Raw genomic sequence first — 17,610 nt, 5'->3', positions numbered from 1 at the left:
GTTAAATGTCCGGTCAAGAAGAATTCAAAATCATGCCTATTTTATTTTAGTTGCAATGTCATAATTTCATATTCTCATCTGTTTTAATCACAGCAGTTCTCACTATTTTTATTGAATGAAATTATATCAAGAATATATTTTGTTCTAACAAATTAATTTGTCGTTTTATTTAAACAGTAAAATTTCCTGACCTCAAATTTGATGGGGAAACCGAACGCCAATCTCCTTTTCCCAGAACCCGTATGGTATGTTGTCAAAAGTGGGCTTATTACCCCACACCTTAGAGATATTCAAGATTCTCATTCTATTATTGCTGCATTGAGTTGTAGCTGGCGCCCTTCAAATAACGTATGTGTAAGTAAGCAGGTAAGAACTAAGTGTGAGTACAAGGTCCGACGATTGTGTATTTTATTTAAAGAATATTAATTTTCATCATTTTCAATTTAAATGCAGTTTTTCATATATTTTAATTTAGTAAAGGAGTTAGGTACGTCTCAATGTGACGACGCAAAGTGGGACTCGAATAAATTCAGAACTTGTTTTGAATGGCAGCATGTCATGATTTCATTTTGGGAAGAATATGCACATTTAAGGCAACGGAATTATTACCGGTAAATGCCAGGAGTGTAATGTTGTGATATATTGGTACTTTGGGGGTATGTCAAGGGATTTGAAGAGGGAAATTAATTTGAGATCGCGTACTATTACTAGTGAACTGAAGATGGACAGGGAAGGCAATAGTAAGTCACGTGATGAGGAGACTGTTGCTTCTAAGAACATCCAAGGTGATGTTGAAAATAGGGAGCAGGTGAAAACGATGGAAGGTTCTGAGGTAATTCAGGAAAGTGCAGAAATTGAGAAGCACACTGAAACTCAAAACGAAGTCAAGGGGGGGCGGATGAACCAAGATATTCTAAATGTGCTGATGGCCAGAACGACCGAGCTCAATAATGAAAACTGTAAAAAATTAATTAGTATAAACGAAAATAATAAAAACGGAGGGAAGAAATGATTAGTCGTTGTGTCGAAAATAAGAATAAACAGATGAAACGAATGGAAGAAATAATTGGTAGTAGGAACAGTGCGATCATTAGTAAAATAGATACTAATATATTAGAGACAAATGATCATACATCTAAGTTAGAAATTAAGTTAAATGAAGTGTGTGTTGAAATTAAAGGTGAAATGGAGTTTGGTCGGAGCAATCTTCATACTCAGACCGAACAAGTTAGGGAGACAGGTACAGAAGACAGTAACAATATCGTACCGTTAAGTAATAAGTTGTCAGGAATTTCTAGTAATCGGGAGGCACTGGCGTAGCCGGGGGGGGGGGGCAGGAAAACAACAATGTCCTTGGGATCCTCGGGTTGGGCCGTGGTTGAGAGATGTGCTGTGTTTAAGTTGCAGCGTTGGGAAGACTGTGACAGGATTGTGAGCTGCACTTATTTTGTGCCATACAAGCTGAAAAGTCAGAACTATGTGCATACTTGCTAAGTTATGAAAAAGTTTTTTTTTAATTCTAACAGGCTGCTGATGCGTGCCTAAGTTCGATAGGTAGGTCTATATATTTTGTCAAATGCCCGGGAACGGATTGGAACCTCAAATGGCACCATCAAAAGTGCGGGTAACTATTATGTAATTGGCGGGCGTGAAAACACAGTTCCAATGGTTCTATCTTCTCATCACGACAGCCCAGTCTTGAATTGCAGTCGATGCATGAAACATTTTAAAAATGGGAAGTCACGTTCTATTGACACGGATTCTACTTAAAACACTAGATCCCGTCCCTTACCTTTCTTTTAGTTTTGAGCCATAATCACATAATTTATGGTGGTGTATTTTGAGTATCCAACCATACTTTGTACCTTAAATGGTGAGTGGATGCAGTGGCGTACCCAAAAAATAATTTCAAGCCAGTAGCGTGGATACAACTTTTTCTTGCAAGGGGTTGTGAAGATATTTTTTAATTTTTATTTAGAATTTGCTTTACGTCACACCGTAGGTCTTATGGCGACGATAGGAAAGGAAAGGGCTAAGAGTGGGAAGGAAGCGGCCGTGGCCTTACTTAAGGTACAGCCCCAGCATTTGCCTGGTGTGAAAAGGGGAAATCACGGAAAACAATCTTAAGGCTGCCGACAGTGGGGTTTGAACCCACTATCTTCCGGATGCAAGCACACAGCTGTGCGCCCTAACCGCATGCCAACTCGCCCGGTGGATATGAAAAGAAAGCTGGTCCTACCGGGTGCGGTGACGGATCTTCAGTAGATATTGACGGTTTTGATTTTTACCATGTACAATCATAACTTCTGTACTCTTAACATAAACCGGCTGCATTATTGAAACTGTCCGTAAAATTGGAGGAAGTAGAATCTTCATTTAATTTGTCTTGTTATAAAAAGGAGCCACTTCGGTACTACACCCCGTGAAGGTGACTACCTTCTAGGTCGTAGATACATTTGATTACGGGAGGCTAATTCTAATGCCCCATCCCATGACTTTCTTAACTCTGTCAGTGCCGGGAATCGAATGCAGGGTTCCTTAAGTCAAATCTATAATAAGGGGACCAAAAAGTAACCAGCTGGCCCCGCGGTGTAGGGGTAGCCTGTCTGCCTCTTACCGGAGGCCCCGAGCTCGATTTCCGGCCATGTCGGGGAGTTTTACCTGGATCTCAGGGCTGGTTTGAGGTACACTCAGCCTACGTGTTTATAATTGAGGAGCTATCTGACGGTGAGATGGCGGACCCGGTCTAGAACGCCAGGAATAACGTAGGCGATGGCCCTTCGGGGCTGTTACGCCATGGAGTTTGGTTTGGAAAAATTAACACAGAAGGTAGCGACACCCCTGCAAGCCTCTTTAGCTTCCAGCTAGTTATTCTGTCCGTCCTCGTGCATTTAGGACAGTTGGAGAACGTACGCCTTAATAAATGCTCCTCATAAAACCTTTGTAAACATTCTAACTGCATCTATTTATAACAATAATCACAAACGACTCCTTTTCATGTGGCTCAGTTGGTTGAGTCGCTGTCCTTCTGAGTCCGAGTTAGCAGGTTCAAATCCAGGCTTGGGTCAGTGGCCCTTAAAACGGTGTTGAAATGGCAACAGCTCCATGTCGATGGTTTCTGGCACGTTAATAAAAATTATAGATATGAATATTAGCGTCACAAAACTGTAACTTTATACCACGGTACTACATTCTGTATCCCAGGCTTGCCAGGGAAAATAATTAACAATTTGCTTTACGTCGCACCGACACAAATAGGTCTTATGGCGACGGTGGGACAGGAACGGCCTAGGAGCGGGAAGGAAGCGGCCGTGGCTTTAATAATTAAGGTACAGCCCCAGCATTTGCCTGGTGTGAAAATGGGAAACCACGGGAAAGCATTTTCAGGGCTACAGACAATGGGGTTCAAATCCACTATTTCCCGGATGCAAGCTCACATCTGTGTGGCCCTAACCACGAGAGCTAACTAATAGGACAAGGTAAACCCTACCTTGCATATGTTGTGACGTGCATTTTCCTTTACCAACTAACAAAATATGTAACTATACCCATACGCTTTACATTCTATATGTATTTATTTATTTGTTTGTTTATTTATTTATTAGTGCATTCTGTACAGTGGCGAAGTTAGGGCTCCAAGCCTCCTTGTACACTTAACCACATACTAATCAGAATCTTAAATAAAATACTGAGATACTTAAAATAATTAAAACTACATAAATTAATAGAATTGAAAGTAATTTTAAATAAATTACTAAATTAACATTAAAACTAATATTAAAAACTCTTGAAAATGACTAATCCTCAGGCACGCACACATTCATACTTCAACCATTCAATCAGCTGTCCTCAGCAGGTAGTCTCGGCAGGTGACCTTAAATCGTGATTAAAAAAATGCTACTTTCTCTGACCTGAGCTGGCAGGGTATTCCATAATCTGGCGACAGTCACCACAAATGATCTATTAATTTTATTTGTGTGGTGCAGTGGAATAGAAAGAATGAATCTAGAACGTCGTTTTTAAGTTTGAAATGATGATAAAAAGATGAATTTAGAAGAAATATACAGTGGCTGACTTTCAGCTACCACTCTAAGCACCATCATTAAAGTGTGTACCTGCCGACGTTTATTAGACCACAGCCATGACACAGCCTGATAGTATGGGGTGATATGAACATCGTACCCAATATTGTAAATAAATCTCAGGCAGGAATTCAGTGCTCGTCGAAGTTTAAGTGTTTAGTCTCTCGTCGTGTCAACTAAAACAACGTCACAATAATCAAGAATAGGGACAATGAGTGTCTCTATTAGTTTGGCGTGTAGCTCGAATGGAAATACATCCCTCTGCCGTTTAAGAGGGTGAGGAACTCCAAAAATCTTTTTACGTATTTCTTTCGTGTGATCAGACCAATCAACTGTTACGCCGAAATTTGTAACCATTTTACTGTAGGGAATAATGTTACCATTCAGTAGGATAGGCGGGATTGCGACATCGTTTGAGCAGCTCAGTAATTTTCGTGATCCAATTATGATTGCCTGAGATTTTGTGCAGTTTAGTATAAGAGAGTGTCGTTGTGCATAGACACTGAGTCGTCGGAGGTCATTGTTAATATCTTGTCTTGCAGTGTCGATATATTTGTACCGAGCTCGATAGCTGCACTTGCTTAATTGCGGCCAGTATCCAGTAATCGGGAGATAGTTGGTTCGTGCCCCACTGTCGGCAGCTCTGAAAATGGTTTTCTGTGGTTTCCCATTTTCACACCAGGCAAATGCTGGGGCTGAACCTTAATTAAAGCCACGGCAGCTTCCTTCCAACTCCTAGGCATTTCCTATCCCATCATCGCCATAAGACCTATCTGTGTCCTTGCGACGTAAAGCAAATAGCAAGAGATATATTTGAAGATCGTCAGCATAGAGGTGGTGTGTGTTATTTTCTGTCACAGATGATATGTCATTGATATAAATACAGAAAATTAGGGGCCCTGGAATACTGCCCTGCGGGGCAACACTAAGTTTCATTTTCCATTTAGAGGCTTTGTCGTTTACTGTTACACGCTGTTGACGGTTACTCAAATAAGAACTAAAAACCTTAAGCGCAGCCAGGTCGAAATTTAGCAGTTCCATTTTCTTTATCATAGTCGGAATTACTATAGTGTCAAAAGCGCTACTGAAGTCAAGAAGGATAAGTATAGTGAGCACTCGTTTGTACATAGTGATTCTAATGTCTTCAGTAACCTTCAAAAGTGCTGTCGCGGTACTGTGACACTTCTTAAATCCATATTGCAAAGGGTCCAAAAGAGCATTTTTATTTAGGTGCTCCAGAACTTGCGCGTATACTAAATGTTCAAAGGCTTTAGAAAGCGTAGGGAGTATGGACATAGGACGATAGTCAGAGGGTGATTGTGGGTCTAAACTCTTAGGTACCGGTATAATATTGGCTGTTTTCCAGACGGGAGGGAAAGTTCCGTTTAGTAAACAATAGTTCAGTATGTGCATCAGTATAGGCAGGACAGTACCCATAATGTTATGTATAATAGGAAAAATAGGAATATTAATTTTCATGATTTTCAATTTAAATGCAGTTTTATATGAATTTAATTTAGTAAAGGAGTTAGGAACGTCTCACTACTCTGGGTAACTCACTACCCGATAACGACATATTCACACCCTTTGCTTCCTTGAAACACAAAATTAAAGAGATTCCTTTGAATTTATCTCCAGGTTTCTATTTTCTTCCGTCCTTTCAAACTTTTTCTTGCTAACTCTGTAACTGGCCCTTGCCAGTTATTGTTGCCATTATTCTTACATTATTATTGTTGTTAATTTACAGTTAATATTTAACATTTCTGTTTATACCGATTTTTATCGTATTATACTTATTTAAATTTGTTATATTGTTAGTGTAGAATCCCCCTCCATCGGCTGTATCTAATAATTAAATAAATAAATACATAAATAAATATGAAATGAAATGGCGTATGGCTTGTAGTGTCCGAGGACAAGTTCGGCTCGCCAGATGGAGGTCTTTTGATTTGACTCCCATAGGCGACCTGCGCGCGTTGATGAGGATGAAATGATGATGAAGTCGACACATACACGCATCCCCCCTACCTTCGAAATTAAACAATGATGGTTTAAATTCCCGACCCTGCCGGGAATCGAACCCGGGACCCCTGTGACCAAAGGCCAGCACGCTAACCATTTAGCCATGGAGCCGGACATAAATAAATAAATAAATAAATAAATAAATAAATAAATCTCCTCGACCATAGGTGGGCAATGAGAGAGCCCCACTTCTTGAGTTAACGGCATGAGCGCGGGAAGCGCCGAGAACAGCTGACTTCTAATATTTCGTGCTGTAAAGACTAGGTGGCGATATGGAGAGTCAAAGCGCAAGTAAATTCACAGCAATGTATCGCACATGTCCTGGTGTCGTCAGAGTGCTCAATATAAAATTTAATTTCACAAATAAATGTTTGGATGGAAATCTTCTGGATGAGGAACTTCGGAAATCAAACCCGAAGTGTCACCCACCCTCCTTTCAACTGGCACAACGGCTACGCTGAAGAGCATACGGGTCGATGGCCTGTTCGTAAGAATGTGGGCAGTTAATTGAAATATCTTGAAATCAGGGTGCTATAACAAAAAGGAACACACTATACTATTGGACAAGAAGATGGCTTGTTTCCAATTCAAAACATAAATAGTAATAACTGATAGAGTCACATGAAATATCTGTACACACGAGAAAATGGAATATTATTAAACACAAAATTTAATTCGATGGGAAATGCCTTTAAATGTCCTTGTATCAGTCTATATCACTTCTGAATATCATTTTCGCATTCCCAAATCAGCTTATTACATTGCACATATATAAATTACACTTCTTAATCACTAGGGATCTGTCTCTCTGTACAATATAGGTACCCGCTTTTATCCGCTGTATTAATATACAACACAAGATCATGTGAACAGGATGGTATTCTCATGAGAAAAACAATGTTGTTTACAACGTCATACAATGACGTAGTATTAAGATATTTTATAAAATACGATTACGCATATTTATCCAATTATGAATACCGTGTCGTCGCTTGCCGCTAACAAAGTCTACTTCATAATATTAAATACATACAATATTATCGCATATACGCATTTCTTCGGGGCACTATCTTATTCTAATATTTTACAAAACGGGCACAAACAACGTTGGTATCCTGTAAATCACCATAACGGGCCAGACTCGAAGGCCTGGTCGCATCATACCCCGTCCTATATTGTGAAGGCCATAAATCTCTCTCTCTCTAAATAAGCGTGTTGCCAGCTGAGGAAAACACTTTCACTAATTCTCTGTCATAAATACTTATTTCTCAGTTCAGTTCTCTCGTATTTCTTCAGGAGAATAATCATTCATGGCTACCTTCAATATAATACCAATATAAATGGTCCGCTATTGGACATTATAAATTTTCCAGCTAACTCATTCCTGGTTGTCAGCGTTTCGCCCCCGTGTGCTAGGTTGGGCTCATCAGTTGGTACCTAGCACACCTACCAAGACGCTGGCTAGTGCACACCGTGAAGGCCACTGTGTAGGCTACTTGGAGCCACCGGCAATGCCAATGCACTATGAGAGACTTTGTCTCCTTGGCAAAAATTGATGCTTGCTTGGCCATCAGATGATATAGACGTTGATTTCCATAGAGAATATGAAATATTTGTCTCGAATGAGTAAATTTATAATACCAATATAAATGATCCGTTATTGGACATTATAAATTTTTTCCAGCTAACTCATTCCTGGTTGCCAGCGTTTCGCCCCCGTTTGCTAGGTTGGGCTCATCAGTTGGTACCTAGCACACCTACCAAGACTCTGGCTAGTGCGTACCGTGGAGGCCTGGGACCTGGGGGGCCGCCTAGAAGGTAACGCCTTCTCTCTGGCCAGGAGATTTAGCGGGGTTTGGAGGTTTTTTGGAGTTGGGAGATGGAAAAGGGGAGCATTGATTTTTAGGGAATGTGAAGATTTGGCCCCATGGCTAAGGTGCGTAGCTGTTCCGTCCTTTATTATGCAGTGTTTACTGATTCATATACATTTGTGTTTACAGATACAGATTTAACATACAATTATTGTTGAGGTTAGCGTTATACAATTATTGGTACATATGATTTTGAATATAACTAGGCTGTGGGTAAGGTGGGATGGAAATGGCTGGGAGTAGGTGTGAGGTTATAAGATGCAGGGTGGTTGTACAGTTGTGTAAAGAGGTGATCAGGAGGCGAAGGAGATCTAATGTGGGTGGGGCTTATTATGCGGTGTTTACAGATACATATACATTTGTGTTTACAGATACAGATTTAACATACAATTATTGTTGAGGTTAGCGTTATACAATTATCGATATATATTACGTATATTGTCTTATTCTTCTTCCTCTTCTTCTTCTTCTTCTTCTTCTTCTTAATTTGTTTACCCTCCAGGGTTGGTTTCTCCCTCGGACTCAGCGAGGGATCCCACCTCTACCGCCTCAAAGGCAGTGTCCTGGAGCTTCAGACTTTGGGTCGAGGATACAACTGGGGAGTATGACCCAGGCGGCCTCACCTGTTATGCTGAACAGGGGCCTTGTGGAGGGATGGGAAGATTGGAAGGGATAGGCAAGGAAGAGGGAAGGAAGCGGCTGTGGCCTTAAGTTAGGTATCATCCCGGCATTCACCTGGAGGAGAAGTGGGAAACCACGGAAAACCACTTCGAGGATGGCTGAGGTGGGAATCGAACCCACCTCTACTCAGTTGACCTCCCGAGGCTGAGTGGACCCCGTTCCAGCCCTCGTACCACTTTTCAAATTTTCGTGGCAGAGCCGGGAATCGAACCCGGGCCTCCGGGGGTGGCAGCTAATCACGCTAACCACTACACCACAGAGGCGGACGATTATTATTATTATTATTATTATTATTATTATTATTATTATTATTATTATTATTATTATTATTATTATTATTATTATTATTATATTCAAATAAGGTGCATGTTAAGCTGGGAAATTAGCTTGGATAACGTTTAAATTTATCTTGCTTCTTACATACATTTTACCAATTAATTGGTGCTTTCAAGTTGCCTACTGAGAGAAACGTATCCCGTTTCAAAGTTGGAAAAGTACAATGTTGTTGTCATCACTGATAGCATCACACAACATCTAGTATTCATGGACAATATTAGCTAGCCTTGGTTATTTCAACAACTGATAATGGAAAACCTTATCTACAAGAGAATATTTGACATGAAGTCTCCGTGGCTCAAGCGGCAGTACGCTGGCCTTTCACCACTGAGTTCCGCGGTTCAAATCCGGGTGAGATTTGTGCTGGACAAAGCGGAGGTGGAACAGGTTTTTGTCTGGGTACTCCGGTTTTCCCTGTCATCTTTCAGTCCAGCAGAATACTCCAATACCAGTTCATTTCATCTGGCAGTCATTAATCATTGCCCCAGAGGAGTGCGACAGGCTTCGACAGCCGGCAAAATTTTTATACGCGCCGCTAGGTGGGGCTTCGTTTATTACATCATGACCCGGCTGAATGACTGGAAACAGGCTGTGGAATGCTTGACATCTACTTCAAACTAGAAATATTTGCTTTAGAAATGGGAGTTATATTTCACAAGGTGGTCATCGTCTGATTTCACAAAATGGTCAAATCAGGATTTTAAAGTGCATCATGAGCAGCGGATGAAGTACGAGTCACTGCATTTGTCACGGAAGTTCACATTATCTGAATCGAAAGCGAACTCGTTCCGTTCAGTAAAATGACACAGCACTCTACCAACTTGATGACGTGTTGTGTGGCCACGCATGCCTGATAACAGTGCCCCAATAATAACTCCATGATTATAAAATAAAATCCAACTTATGCCTATAATGGTTGACACGCAAGCTTACATTTTTTTATTTTTATATGACAGTCAATATCGTGGTCTAATTGTAAGTGGAACCCGAACCAATGAGACGTGAAATTTCGTTTGAAAATCTTCACGTGCCGGTTTACGAAACGTGGCCACGCAGTAATGATATCACTCAGCCACCACTCTCCTTATAATCGTAAATCTAATTATATATATATAGGGTGAAGCGAAATTCGCGCACTCGGGCGTCGCAGCGCGACTCCTCATATGCCAGCAATAAAAAAATGTCTGTCACAAAAGTTCGTCCTGCGAGTATATCTGGGAGAAAAAGGTCGTTTAAGAGTGGCAATCTGGCAACACTGCAGCCACATGTAGGGTAACTACCTCTGTCAGCATCAAACAGTCGTGCTGTGCAGTTGGTGCAGTGGATAGGGTTTTGGGTTAGCATGCAGGTGGTCGAGGGTTCGATCCTGGGTTGAGGTGGTTTTTATTTGCTAATTTCCATCGGACATTACATACTGTAACACAGTAAGACACCATTTATTAGGTCACATGTATCCTACATTTACAAAATTTAGTAACGCTGAACACGTTGTAACGCATCTAGTAGATGAAATGGTGCGAATAAATTCACGCCCACGACGTGGAAAGGGCGTCTTTCAAAACTGACATATGAAAACGAATGTTCGTCCATTTCTAGAGAACCCGCTGCAATCGCTGTTGACGATTAAGATGCCAGATACCATACCACCTGGACTACATTTACGAAATAAAAAACATACGCATCAACCCCTCGACCTCCTGCATGTTAACCGAAAACTGTATCCATTGCTCCAACTGTACAGCACGACTGACCTCTGCTGACATAGGTAGTTACCCTACATGTGGTTACAGTGTTGCCAGATCGCCACTCTTCAACGACCTTTTTTTTCCCGGATATACTCGCAGGGTCCACCTCTGTGGTGTAGTGGTTAGCGTGATTAGCTGCCACCCCCGGAGGTCCGGGTTCGATTCCCGGCTCTGCCACGAAATTTGAAAAGTGGTACGAGGGCTGGAACGGGGTCCACTCAGCCTCGGGAGGTCAACTGAGTAGAGGTGGGTTCGATTCCCACCTCAGCCATCCTGGAAGTGGTTTTCCGTGGTTTCCCACTTCTCCAGGCGAATGCCGGGATGGTACCTAACTTAAGGCCACGGCCGCTTCCTTCCCTCTTCCTTGCCTATCCCATCCGATCTTCCCATCCCTCCACAAGGCCCCTGTTCACCAAAGCAGGTGAGGCCGCCTGGGCGAGGTACTGGTCATTCTCCCCAGTTGTATCCCACGACCAAGAGTCTGAAGCTCCAGGACACTGCCCTTGAGGCGGTAGAGGTGGGATCCCTCGCTGAGTCCGAGGGAAAAACCGAACCTGGAGGGTAAACAGATGATGATGATATACTCGCAGGGTCCGCCTCTGTGGTGTAGTGGTTAGCGTGATTAGCTGCCACCCCCGGAGGCCCGGGTTCGATTCCCGGCTCTGCCACGAAATTTGAAAAGTGGTACGAGGGCCGAAACAGGGTCCACTCAGCCTCGGGAGGTCAACTGAGTAGAGGTGGGTTCGATTCCCACCTCAGCCATCCTGGAAGTGGTTTTCCGTGGTTTCCCACTTCTCCTCCAAGCGAATGCCGGGATGGTACCTAACTTAAGGCCACGGCCGCTTCAATCCCTCTTCCTTGCCTATCCCTTCCAATCTTCCCATCCCTCCACAAGGCCCCTGTTCAGCATAGCAGGTGAGGCCGCCTGGGAAAGGTACTGGTCATACTCCCCAGTTGTATCCCCCGACCAAGAGTCTGAAGCTCCAGGACACTGCCCTTGAGGCGGTAGAAGTGGGATCCCTCGCTATGTCCGAGGGGAAATCCGAACCTGGAGGGTAAACAGATGATGATGATATCTGAAGAAGCCAAACAAATAAATTTTATCATCAGGAAAGGGCTAGGAGTGGGAAGGAAGCGTCCGTGGCCTTAATTAAGGTACAGCCCCAGCATTTGCCTGGTGTGAACATGGGAAACCACGGAAAACCATTTTCAGGGCTGCCGACAGTGGGGTTCGAACCTACTATCTCCCGAATACTAGATACTGGCCGCAGTTAAGCGACTGCAGCTATCGAGCTCGGTGTCTGTCTGAAGAACAATCAGATGTGTATGTATGTTGGGTATTCAACCCGAAGGCTGGTTTGATCCTCTCCAGCTCCGCCAACAGCTGTCATTAATAGCCTAGGCGTCACTAAAGAGGCGTACTAGGGAAATGAGGAGTGAGGTAGTTTCCCGTTGCTTTCCTCACCGAGCCAGCCACTGCTATTACATATCAGTCTGCCAAGCCCACTGAAATGCATGCACCAACCGACCCTATGAGCGATATTTTCACACCATTCATAACAGGGACTGGCTGCACAAGGAATGGTATTACTAGCATCACTCATACCTCAGTCACTTTCATATTGTCAAAGCCAAGGATGAGACTGAGACAGGTCAATGAAAGTAACAAATTTGATATAGCCCACACCAGAAGACATAGTGCACTGTAAACACTACATCTCGTCAGCAAAGGCATCAATCACATGAGTAAAGTTAATGTTACTAACTGTACTTTTTTTATAAAAGTGCCGTATTTGCCGCAAACAATGATAAAAAATCACACCCCATGGCACTACAGCCCTTGAAGGGCCTTGGTCTGCCAAGCGACCGCTGCTCAGCCCGAAGGCCTGCAGATTACGAGGTGTCGTGTGGTCAACACGACGAATCCCCTCGGCCGTTATTCTTGGCTTCCTAGACCGCAAACAATGATACCACATATTAAATATAATGTATGTACAAATTAATGAAAAACAATTCCTGATAGCGCAATTCTGATTTCAGATTTGAATTTAGCAATGTAAAATACGTTAGTATTTTTTCATCCCATAAATAGAACCTTTGTAGAGCAGTGTTATAGTTGACAACGTGCAAGTGCCATCATTAGGATGAGACATTCTCAGCCAGAAATGAGAAGTAGTTGTTGGTTATAGTAACTGTCGCGGAGGTGCTCTAAGGCCACCGGGATACTAAATAGTCCCAAAGTTGTGCAACTGGAGGTGAAGGATATAGTAATAATTACGCTATTAGTTTTACGCCCCTCAACTTACTTTTATCGGTTTCGAATATGACGAGGTGCCGGTATTTTGCCACGCAGGTGTTCATGTACGTGCTGGTATATCTACTGACACGAAGATGCTGAGTTTGAGCACATTCAAATACCACCAGATTGGGCGAAGTTCGAAATCGCCATCTTGGGCTGAGAATGACAGCACTCCACCATCTGAGCCAACCAGTCTGATTGAGCTCGAAGAGAGGCCATTGCAGGTTGTGAAAATGCTAAATGGCAGCCATGTATATTAACGATATGATAATAAGGGCTCTACGTAGAACTCATATCCATATACATCCCGCAGTATGGCACACGTGGTTCTTCCTTCTTTTAGTTCTCGCTGGCATTTGCCCTCCAAGCTTACAGAAGCAGATAGTACCGAGCTCGATAGCTGTAGTCGCTTAAGTGCGGCCAGTGTCCAGTATTCGGGAGATAGTAGGTTCGAATCCCACTGTCGGCAGCCCTGAAAATAGTTTTCCGTGGTTTCCCATTTTCACACCAGGCAAATGCTGGGGCTGTACCTTAATTAAGACCACGGCCGCTTCCTTTCCACTCCTAGCGCTTCCCTGTCCCATCGTCGCCATAAGACCTATCTGTGTCGGAGCGACGTAAAGCAATTAGCGAAGCAGATAACACTGATACTGGGCCTTTTAAAACAGCATCCATTAGCATTATCATCCTTGGCTGAATGGTCAGATGTACGTGGTCCCGAGTTCGATTCCCAGCCGAGGTAGTTATTTTAATATTAAATGGTTAATTTTCTTGGCTGCCGGACACATAACTGCAGCTCATGTCTCAATGTGTGTTTTAACGTCTCGTTAATGATTAAGCAAATGAGATATTACTACCACAGCCATCTTCGAAATGCTTTCCTGTGGTTTCCCACTTCTTCTCCAGCCAAATTCCGGGATGGTACCTACTTAAGACGACGGTCGCTTCCTTCCCTCTTCCTTGTCTAACCCTTCCGAACTTCCCATCCTCCCAAAGAGGCCGCCTGGGCGATGTACTGGTCGTCTCCCCAGTTGTATCCCCCGACCCAAAGTCTCACGCTCCAAGACACTGCCCTTGAGGTGGGAGAGGTAGAATCCCTCTCTGAATCCAAGGAAAAACCAACCTTGGAGGGTAAACGAATTAAGAAAGACATTTACACATTGTTATACATATTTTCCAAATTTTGAATGAAGGTACCGGCAGCGCAGTAATTTTCCTCTGATTTTAGCTACATCTATTCCACTCATCAGGTTTACACCCAATCCAACTCCTCGCTTATTATACCCATAATTCGTGTATAAATGCGCAACCGTACATTCAATCAATCAATCAATCAATCAATCAATCAATCAATCAATCAATCAATCAATCAATCAATCAGTAAGTCAATCAATCAGTCACTCAATCAAGAAATCAATCGATCGCTACTGATCTGCATTTAGGGCAGTCGCCCAGGTGGCAATTCCATATCTCTTGTTTCCCTATTCTTCCTAAATTATTGTAATGAAATTGTAAATTTACTGAAAATTTCCCTTGGTAAGTTATTCCAATTACTAACTCCCCTTCTTATGAACGTATTTATCCTCCTGAATTCCAACTTTATCTTCAGATTGTGATCTTTCCTACTTTTAAAGACTCCGCTCAAACTTATACGTCTGCTAATGTCATACCACACCATCTCTCCACTGACAGCTCGGAACATAACACTTAGTCCTGCAGCTCGTCTCCTTTCTCTCAAGTCTTCCCAGCACAAATTTTGCAACATTTTTGTAGCGCTACTCTTTTATCGGAAATCACCCAGGACAAATCGAGCTGTTTTTCCTTGGATTTTTTCCAGTTCTTGAATCAAGTAATCCTGGTGAGGGTCCCATACACTGGAACCATACTCTTGTTGGGGGTATTACCAGAGATTTATATGCCCTCTCCTTTACATCCTTACTGCAACCCCTAAATACCCTCATAACCATGTACAGAGATCTGTACCCTTTATTTACAATCTCATTTGCTTTATAACCCCATGAAGATCTTTCCTTATGTTAACACCTATGTACTTACAATTATCCCCATAAGGAACTTTCATCCCATCAGCCCAGTAATTAAAACTGAGGAGAATTTTCCTATTTGTGAAACTCACAACCTGACTTTTAACCCCGTTTATCATCGTACCATTGCCTACTGTTCATCTGATCTCACAATATTATAGAGGTCATTTTGCAGTTGCTCACAAACCTTGTAACTTATTTATTACTCTATACAGAATAACATCATCCGAAAATGCCTTATCTCTGATTCCATTTCCTTATTCATATAATTTATATATAAGAAATCATCAAAGTCCAATTATACTGGCTTTAAGAATTCCCCTCTTGATTATTACAGGGTCAAATAAAGCTTCGCCTACTCTAATTCTCTGAGTTCAATTTTCAGTCACTCATTTGTCTAGTCCAATTGCACTCATTTTTGCCAGTAGTCTCCCATGATCTACCCTATCAAATTCCCTAGACAGGCCAATCGCGATACAGTCCACTTGACCTCCAGAATCCAAGATATCTGCTATATCTTGCTGGAATCCTAAAAGTTGAGCTTCATTGGAATAACCTTTCCTAAACCCGAAGTGCTTTCTATCGAACCAGTTATTAATCTCACAAACATGTCTAAAATAATCAGAAAGAATGTCTTCCCAAAGCTTACATGCAACGCAGGTCAAACTGACTGGCCTGTAATTTTCAGCTACCTGTCTATCTCCGTTTCATTTATACATAGGAGCTACTATAGCAACTCTTGTCTTGTCTGGTGTGCTATGCTATGGAATTCTCTCCCATAGAGAGAGGAACTACATTAGCCCCATTTAAAGATCTTTCTTAGGTGAGTGTCAGAATAAGTGACGTAGTAATTCAGTGTTTCCATTAATTACATAATTGTATTATGATGCTCTAAGTCACGTGCATAATTACTCTTCTAAGAATGGTGCATGTTATCAGCTCTTCGTATTTGCCTGGAGAAGAAGTGGGAAATCGAAACCGGGCCTCCGGGAATGGCAGCTAATCACACTAACCACTGCACCACAGAGGCGAACGCATGTTATCCGTTTTCTTCCTTCCGTTCTTTCTTTCTTCCTTTCTTTCTTTCTGCCCTTTTTCTTTCATTGTCTGTTTACCGTCCAGGGTTGGTTTTCCCCTCGGACTCAACGAGGGGTTCCACCTCTATCACAGCTCGATTTGTTCTGGGTGATTTCCGACAAAAGAGTAGCCTTACAAAAATGTTGCAAAGTTTGGGCTGGGAAGATTTGGGAGAAAGGAGACGAGCTGGTCGATTAAATGGTATGTTCCGAGCTGTCAGAGGAGAGATGGCGTGGGAGGACATCAGTAGACGAATAAGTTAGAGTGGTGTCTTTAAAAGTAGGAAAGATCACAATATGAAGATAAAGTTGGAATTCAAGAGGACAAATTGGGGCAAATATTCGTTTATAGGAAGGGGAGTTAGGGATTGGAATAGCTTACCAAGGGAAATGTTCAATAATTTTCCAATTTCTTTGCGATCATTTAAGAAAAGGCTAGGAAAACAAGAGATAGGGAATCTGCCACCTGGGCGACCGCCCTAAATGCAGATCAGTAGTGATTGATCACCTCCCCCACCAAGGTCCCTGTTCAGCATAGCAGGTGAGGCCACATGGGTGATGTACTGGTCCTCCTCCCCAGTTGTATCCCCCGGTCCAATGTCTCACGCTCCAGGACACTGCCCTTGAGGCGGCAGAGTATGGATCCCTCGCTGAGTTCGAGGGAGAAACCGACCCTGGTGGCTAAACGGTTAAATAAATAAATAAATAATAAAATAAATAAATAAATAAATAAAGCAGCTTTAGTACTCAAATGCCGTATCCGACTCCCTGGCTCAGAGGTCAGCTTAGTGCCCTTCGGTTCATATGGTCCCGCATACGATTCCCGGCCGGATTAGGGATTTAAATCTCTTCTGATTAATTATTCTGGTTCGGATATTGGGTGGTTGTGTCTGTCCCAACACTCTCCTCTTCATAATCAGACAAAACTCCACACTACAAACCACCACAGAAAAACGCAATAGTGATTACATCCCTCCACACAGGGTTGCGTCAGGAAGGGCATCCGGCGATACAAGGGACATATCCACATGTTCCACTGAGATGGTATCCGCGACCCCACAGGTGTGGGAAAAGTGATAGCAGAAGAAGAAAAAGACGTCAAATGCCGTAAGCGTTCACATCATTCTGTGAGACCTGAAATCTCGCAGTTACAATGAAACAAACTCTTCCCTTACAGTTCGTTGTCACATGAGGATCCCGCACACTTCCTAGTGCGCCCAACATGGTCACTCACGCGGACGTATGGAGAGTTTATGGCGGGTTACGTGTCAATGCCAAGATCGGGGTCACTGGCCCGCAGTGGTTACGCTCAGCTCTTGACCTCGCGGTCCGCACTTCCAGTCTCCACATTCCCACACGTGGGCGGAACCTTAAACAATACAAGAAAGGGAGAGCATACATTTGCATACATCACACGTTCCAGTGCTGGACTTCGAGGTCATTGGACTCACTCGTT

The sequence above is a fragment of the Anabrus simplex genome, chromosome 2 (genome assembly GCF_040414725.1).
Source record: "Anabrus simplex isolate iqAnaSimp1 chromosome 2, ASM4041472v1, whole genome shotgun sequence".
Lineage (NCBI taxonomy): Eukaryota > Metazoa > Arthropoda > Insecta > Orthoptera > Tettigoniidae > Anabrus > Anabrus simplex.
This window is presented reverse-complemented; position numbering follows the sequence as displayed.